The sequence below is a fragment of the Schistocerca gregaria genome, chromosome X (assembly GCF_023897955.1).
Source record: "Schistocerca gregaria isolate iqSchGreg1 chromosome X, iqSchGreg1.2, whole genome shotgun sequence".
Lineage (NCBI taxonomy): Eukaryota > Metazoa > Arthropoda > Insecta > Orthoptera > Acrididae > Schistocerca > Schistocerca gregaria.
Window position 1 is genome coordinate 872,124,089 of NC_064931.1, and position 8,642 is coordinate 872,132,730.

Consider the following 8,642-nt stretch of genomic DNA (forward strand, 5'->3'; position numbering starts at 1 on the left):
ATAGGGCCAGTATTGCCTCATGTGTTCCTACATTTCTACAAAATCCAAACTGATCTTCCCCGAGATTGGCTTCTATCAGTTTTTCCATTCTTCTGTAAAGAAATTTTTTGCAACCATGACTTATTAAACTGATAGTTTGGTAATATTTTCACACATCAGAAACAGCTTTCTTTAGAATTGGATTTATTACATTCTTCTTGAAGTCTGGGAGTATTTTGCCTGTCTAATACACATTGAACACCAGATGGAATGGTTTTGTTATGGCTGGCTCTCTCAAGAATATTAGTAGTTGTGACGGAATGTAATCAAGACCAGGAGCCTTGTTTTGAATTAAGTCTTTCAGTACTCTGTCAAATTCTTCTCACAGTATTATATCTCCCATCTCACCTTCATCCTCTTAACTTTCTATAATATTGCCTTCAAGTTCATTTCCTTTCTATGGTCCCTCTATGTACTCCTTTCGCCTTTCAGCTTTCTCTCCTTTGTTTAGTACTGGTTTTCCATCTGAGCTCTTGATATTCATACAGCTGCTTCTCTTTTCTTCAAAGGCCTCTTTAATTTTTCTGTAGGAAGTATCTATTTTTCCGCTAGTGATATATGCTTCTATATCCATGCATCCTCTGACCATTCTTTCTTAGTCATTTTGCACTGCCTGTGAATTTCGTTTTTTAGATCTTTGTATTGCCTTTCACCTGCTTCATCAATTAAATTCAGTATCTCCTGTGATATCCAAGAATCTCTACTAGGTCATGTATTTTTACCTATTTCATTCTCTGCTACCTTCACTATTTCACCTCTCAAAGCTTCCCATTTGTCTTCTGCTGCATTCCTTTCTCTTGTTGTAGTCAGTCATTGCCTAAAGCTCCCTCTGAATCTTTCGACAACTTCTGTTTCTTTCAACTTACACAGATCCCATGTCCTTAATTTCCTACCTCTTTGCAGGTTCTTCAGGTTTAAGCTGCAGTTCCTAACCAATAAATTGTGGTCCGAGTCCACATCTGCCCCTGGAAATGTCTTGCAGTTCAAAATCTTGTTACGAAATCTGTGTACTATCATTATATAACCAATCTGAAACTTTCTGGGGTCCCTTCCATGTATATACTCTTCTTTCACTACACTTAAACCAACTGTTAGTGATGATTCTGTGCAGCTTTCTCCTTCATTCCTTTCCCCAGTCTGTATTCACCTACCTTCTTTTTTTTTTCTCTCTTATCCTACTATCGAATACCAGCCCCAGCCACATTTAAATTTTCCTCTAACCAAACTATCTGAATAACTTCTTTTACCTCATCATACATTCTTTCCATCTCTTCATCTTCTGCAGAGCTAGTTGACATATAAAATTGGACTATTGTGGTGAATGTTGACTTTGTGTCCATCTTGCTACAATAATGCATTCACAACATTGTTCACAGTAGCTTACCCACTTTCCTATTTTATTATTCATTGTTAGACCCACTCCTGCATTACCACTATTTGATTTTTGTATTTATTGCCCTGTTCTCACCTAACCAGAAGACCTGTTCCTCATGCCATCAACCTTTGCTAATATCCACCTTATCTAACTTAAATTTTCTGGTCTACTTGCCCAGTTAAGGAATCTAACATATCATGCTCTGATCCATAGAATTCCAGTTTCGTTTATCCTGATGATGACATCCTCTGGAGTAGTCCCCACCCAGAGATCCAAATGGAAGACTATTTTACCCAAGAGGATTCTATCATCATTTAACCATACAGTAGAGCTTCATGCCCTCAGAACAAATTACAACTGTAGTTTCCCCTTGCCTTCAGCCATTTTCAGTACTGGTTGCACACTTTTACATGGCCCCTGAGTGGAAAATGGTGGGGGCAGAAGCTTGTGAACGACTTGTAACACATTGGGTGCTGAGAAAAGCCCCACCTCCTCCGCTCAGAGCAGCCAGCTTTGGATTAATGCAGCCCAGAAGTGACTTAAAAGTTGTGGGCAAATTGCTAGAAGGATTAGGTGGAGCATTTTTGCTCATTTTTTTAAATAATATTAATAATCGCTACACACAACACTCCACACTCCACATGGATCAACACAATATTCACAATGGTTAGATATTGTTACAATACACGGTACTGTTATGTAGGCAATGTTAGCAATGATTGTAACAAGGTGTGTACGACCCGGGATAACCGGGAGATCCGGGAAAAACCCGGGAATTTTTTAGAATTCCTGGAATTTTCCATTGCTTTTGTTTGCAGTCAAATTTTTATAATGTTGACTGGTAAAAACCGATACTCTAACAAAATATATTACTGTATCCCACTACTACAGAATAATACTGCAGCAATAAAAAATGAACGAAAGAAAAAACGAAAATAAAACTTCAATTCCAAAGGAAATACGCCATATACAGTGACAAAACACAGTGCTCATACAAGCGTCTGCCAACAGAAAAATGTGTCAAAGGCTTTATGAAGACTATGCAATGCTTCGTAACAACAAATTGCCTCCGATGAGCGTGACGGATATGGACTGGGAGACTCAAACGTTCATAACGGGTGGCAGGGACAAAGAATTGAGTGAAATTTTTTAAAGTGCTTTATCTAAAACTACCTTGAGCAGTTAAACAGAGAACCGACTCGTGGCGGTAACATATTAGACCTCCTGGTGACAAACAGACTTGAACTAATTGAATCAGTTAATGCAGAACAGGGAATCAGCGATCATAAAGCGGTTACTGCATCGATGATTTCAGCCATAAATAGAAATATTAAAAAAGGTAGGAAGATTTTTCTGTTTAGCAAAAGTGACAAGGCAGATTACAAAGTACCTGATGGCTCAACATAAAAGTTTTGTCTCAAGTACAGATAGTGTTGAGGATCACTGGACAAAGTTCAAAACCATCGTTAGATGAGTATGTGCCAAGCAAGATCGTAAGAGATGGAAAAGAGCCACCGTGGTACAACAACTAAGTTAGAAAACTGCTGTGGAAGCAAAGGGAACTTCACAGGAAACATAAACATAGCCAAAGCCTTGCAGACAAACAAAAATTACGTGAAGCGAAATGTAGAGTGAGGAGGGCTATGCGAGAGGCGTTCAATGAATTCGAAAGTAAAGTTCTATGTATTGACTTGGCAGAAAATCCTAAGAAATTTTGGTCTTATGTCAAAGCGGTAGGTGGATCAAAACAAAATGTCCAGACACTCTGTGACCAAAATGGTACTGAAACAGAGGATGACAGACTAAAGGCCGAATTACTAAATGTCTTCTTGCAAAGCTGTTTCACAAAGGAATACTGCACTGTACTTCCTTCTCTAGATTGTCGCACAGTTGACAAAATGGTAGATATCAAAATAGACGACAGAGGGATACAGAAACGATTAAAATCGCTCAAAAGAGGAAAGGCCGCTGTTCCTGATGGGATACCAGTTCGATTTTACACAGAGTACGCGAAGGAACTTGCCCCCTTTCTTGCAGCGGTGTACCGTAGGTCTCTAGAAGAGCGAAGCGTTCCAAAGGATTTGAAAAGGGCACAGGTCATCCCCGTTTTCAAGAAGGGACGTCGAACAGATGTGCAGAACTATAGACCTATATCTCTAATGTCGATCACTTGTAGAATTTTATAAACAAGTATAATGCTCGAGTATAATGTCTTTTCTGGAGACTAGAAATCTACTCTGTAGGAATCAGCATGGGTTTTGAAAAAGACGGTCGTGTGAAACCCAGTTCGCGCTATTCATCCACGAGACTCAGAGGGCCATAGACACGGGTTCACAGGTAGATGCTGTGTTTCTTGACTTCCGCAAGGCGTTTGACACAGTTCCCCACAGTCGTTTAATGAACAAAGTAAGAGCATACGGACTATCAGACCAATTGTGTGATTGGATTGAAGAGATCCTAGATAACAGAATGCGGCATGGCATTCTTAATGGAGAGAAGTCTTCCAAAGTAAGAGTGATTTCAGGTGTGCCACAGGGGAGTGTCATAGGACTGTTGCTATTCACAGTATACATAAATGACCTGGTGGATGACATCGGAAGTTCACTGAGGCTTTTTGCAGATGATGCTGTGGTGTATCAAGAGGTTGCAACAATGGAAAATTGTACTGAAATGCAGGAGGATCTGCAGCGAATTGATGCATGGTGCACGGAATGGCGATTGAATCTCAATGTAGACAATTGTAGTGTGCTGCGAATACGTAGAAAGATAGATCCCTTATCATTTAGCTACAAAATAGCAGGTCAGCAACTGCAAGCAGTTAATTCCATAAATTATCTGGGAGTACGCATTAGGAGTGATTTAAAATGGAATGATCATATAAAGTTGATCGTCTGTAAAGCAGATGCCAGACTGAGATTCATTGGAAGAATCCTAAGGAAATGCAATCCGAAAACAAAGGAAGTAGGTTACAGTACGCTTGTTCGCCCACTGCTTGAATACTTCTCAGCAGTGTGGTATCCTTACCAGATAGGGTTGATAGAAGAGAGAGAGAAGATCCAACGGAGAGCAGCGCGCTTCGTTTCAGGATCATTTAGTAATCGCAAAAGTGTTACGGAGATGATAGATAAACTCCAGTGGAAGACTCTGCAGGAGAGACGCTCAGTAGCTCGGTACGGGCTTTTGTTAAAGTTTCGAGAACATACCTTCACCGAGGAGTCCAGCAGTATATTGCTCCCTCCTACGTATATCTCGGGAAGAGACCATGAGGATAAAATCAGAGAGATTAGAGCCCACACAGAAGCATACTGACAATCCTTCTTTCCATGAACAATACGAGACTGGAATAGAAGGGAGAACCGATAGAGGTACTCAGGGTACCCTCCGCCACACACCGTCAGGTGGCTTGCGGAGTATGGATGTAGATGTAGATGTAGACGTCACAACTGTTTACATTAGATTCATTTTAGCAGTAACGAGCGGGAACATGTACATGTGCAGCTTAGTAGTACCTTCTCCCGCTTCTGGCTACAGAAATGTGACTGTTGGCTGTGTAAGCAGTCGCAGCAAGTAGCTAGATGCTACCGGTAAAAATTTTACTGGAGCGCCCAAGTTGTTAGATTCATGCATGAGCAGCAGGCCCAGATCTGGGGGGGGGGGGGGGGGGGGGGGGGGCAAAATTCATATTCTTGATGGAAGAGAGATTTTTCACAAAGCGACTAGCATCCAGCACATGTTAGTCTATTTATTATTCATATGACTTTAAAATGCATTCCTATCGGTTTTTGAACATTTTTGAACGCATTGTAAGTTGATTTCTGAATGAATCGTAAGTTGATCTGTGAATGTGTGCATAGTGTACATGATGTCTCTGTCAGGGGAATCCTCGTTGCATGTAGAAACAAACTTTCCTACAGACAAAAGGGGCTATACAAGCTGAGCGGATTAAGGCCGAACGAATGAATGACAACCACTGTCTGATTGTGTGGTGGATTGGGTTTGCGAATAATGTGTGTTGTTGTAATTACTTGCGACATCCATAGATTCAGACTACAGGAGTGGAAATAAATGAATAACAGGTAAGAAAGATTATCCAAGAAAATGAAATTTTGACAGAAAATTTTTGGTCAGATCACTATACTAGTAAGGGCCAGTTTGTACAGTCCCCGGCTAGCAGCCGCATTAAGTTCTATTCTGGAAGAAGCATGGAAAACGCGTTGTACAAACATGTAACAATACCTGACTGGAGAATAATCACAGGATAACTAAACCGGTGATTCCAGAGTTAGTGATGTTAAACTGCAAATAAGCTTTGACATTGGCAGGAATAGTTACAGAATTAGTGATGACAAGACTGTTTGTTAGAAAGAGGAAGGAGGAGAAATGGGTACATCACACAAATTATGGAACAATATGACGATTCCAAGTTTGTATAAAAATTTCATACTACTACTTTTTGATTTTGTTTTATCTAGCAGACAGTGCAAAATAGATCTAATCAGATCGGGAAACCACACCAGTCTTGGGTCCTATTTGTATTAACAGCTTTCTGAGTATTAGACGACGACATTTCGACTTTTCATGTAGCAAAACGTTTGAAGAACTTTGAGGTAATAGATTCTTTCGCAGAAAGGAAAGCACACCACGTAAAGCTGTAGCTCGATTAGAGAGCAAAATTATAGGAGCTAAGGATTGAAGAAATGTGTATTGTCTTGCTTGTCTCGTGTCTTTACTGGGTTTATGTTTCCTATATTTAATTTTATGTCACACAAAGCAGCAAGCTGTTAAGTGATAGGGAATAAAGAGTGCAAATTTTCTGAAGAGTTCCTTTTAAAAAAAAAAAAAAAAAAAAAAAAAAAAGGAGGGGCAGGGTGTCAAACCAGCCGACTAAGCAGGAGAGGCACCACGGGACATTTTAATTTCCACTGTTTTAAATATGATTTGATGGCATCCATTACAAAATAATTGTTTCAATTCCACAGACCAAAGTACAGTGACGTGTAATAAAATAATTCTCTGTGACGAGGCGAGGCACTGCACTTTGGCACACTTACAACCAAGTAACACGTTTTACATTTCCTCAAACACATTTTTTGTGCATCAAACTCTTCAGAAAGACATGCATTACAAAATGAACATATTTTTGGAAATTCTTTCCTTTTTTTTACGTCCTATCTCAAACGATCGAGTGAGTGGCGGGGTATTGCCCCAGTTCGGAAATATTGTAGATCTGGGGCTGATGCGCAGAGCAGTCTCAGTTACAGTGGGGAAGTGGGTATGAAACTTCCTGGCAGATTAAAACTGTGTGCCCGATCGAGACTTGAACTCGGGACCTTTGCCTTTCGCGGCCAAGTGCTCTACCATCTGAGCTACCGAAGCACGACTCGCACCCGGCACTCACAGCTTTACTTCTGCCAGTATCTCGTCTCCTGCCTTCCAAACTTAATCTGCCAGGAAGTTTCATATCAGCGTACACTCCGCTGCAGAGTGAAAATCTCATTCTGGAGAAGTTGGTAGTCTCCACGTGACCCGTGTTTACATTTAGTGGTTTTGCTGTTTCCTCTTCGTTTACTGCTCTCACGTCAAATGAAAACAAAACGGATTTCTGTGGCTGGGAGCTATCAAGTGAATTAAAATACATTCACATAACTACGGAAGACTAAAATGTGTTACTAGTTGCAGATTTTATTTTATTTCCACCTTTCTGACAGTCAAGCATTAATTGCCTTGCAGAACAATGAAGTGATTTTTGTCGGTTTGCTAAAGAAAATTTCTTTTATTAATCTTTACCGCTGAGGCAGACAATATATTTGAAACAAAGTTTTTAATTCTACACACTGTTCACTGCATTTCAAGTGCATGTTTTCAACTTCTAACATGTATGGCATTATGTCATAATAAAGAACCAAACATGAGATAACACAGTACTGCTACTACAAGAAAATTTACATCCCAAAAACCACATTGAAAACTTAATACCAGGTCGTGGCCTACTTCACTGGGAATCTGGAAATACGAATGTGTACTTTAAATGTGCACAGTTTAGTTTAGGTCCCGAAATTCCGATGCTCTTGGAGTATCCTCTGATGTCTTGTTTCTTTTATGTCATGATGTAAGATCTTTTAATGTTTTACACATACGGGCTCCCTACGACATCGTAGCTGCACAAGTGCAGTGACTCCTGTTATCTGGCAGCTGCAGAAACGAACCTATTTCTAAGAGGTCATGGGAAAATATTCCAAATGGTGGTTTGAAAAGCATTTTTCATTCTCATTTAAGAATCAAGTCTTCAATGACGAGCCATTTAGATGAATTTCGTTGCCCAGAAAATCAGAAATTTATGTCATTATTAAAAAATTTACTGGCACATTTGTGTGATATATCTTAAATTGTAATACACACATAAAAGACGAGCATAATAAGTGAAATCTTAGCTTCTCTTGCAGCGTATTAATCTTATAGACCAATGTTTCATGTGAAAGCTTTGCGTTTTGTGTAGCAACACTATGTATATTACATTAAACTATTAACTTTTCTGTTTGTGTGTTCGCTCTACTTGAAGAGTGATGTTGCTATTGGCTGACTACATCACATGTCCTAAGCTCTGAATACCCTCTGTCATCGGCTGGTGAGATCACGTGACATGAGCTACGACTGGCTTACAAAAGCGCATCGCTTCTCGATTTCAATGCTTCGGAAAGTAACATGCAGTATTTGGTGGAATTCGAATGTATACTTCCATAATAGGAAAATATGCAGCGTACATGTTGCAGCACATCAAAGATCTTTCCAAAAGGCATTTTTCCCCTGTGTTTTCACCTGGGAGAAAGTGTATTTTTAACCCGGAAATCCTGGAGAAATCCGGGAATTGTTTTTCCTTGTCCGCGTATACACCCTGTGTAAGCATTCCAGAGTGGCAAGAAGACAGCTGACTTCCACCGGTCACAGAGAGGCCAAGATAAAGTGTGCGGCCAATACCAGCACAGTAAGGTCATGCTGGCTGGTGTCAGATCAGTCAGTCATCCTGACTGTTGCCCCTGCAACTACTGAAATGCTCTGTCCCTCTTCAGGAACCACATATTTTTCTGGCCTCTCAGCAAATGCCCCTCCAGTGCCATTGCATATATGGTACAACTATCTGTATCTTTAAGGCACACAATTCTACCTCAATACAGCAAGATCCATGGTTCACCTGACGCTTATTCTTTGCAGTAACTGCTACATAATCAAT

At 40.1% G+C, this 8,642-nt stretch overlaps 1 protein-coding gene across 1 annotated transcript in view; it reads left to right on the top strand.

Moving 5' to 3' along the window:
* The window catches only part of LOC126297757 (src substrate cortactin), a 136,059-nt gene that overhangs the window by 117,542 nt on the left and 9,875 nt on the right, over positions 1–8,642 (top strand). The window lies entirely within an intron of this gene.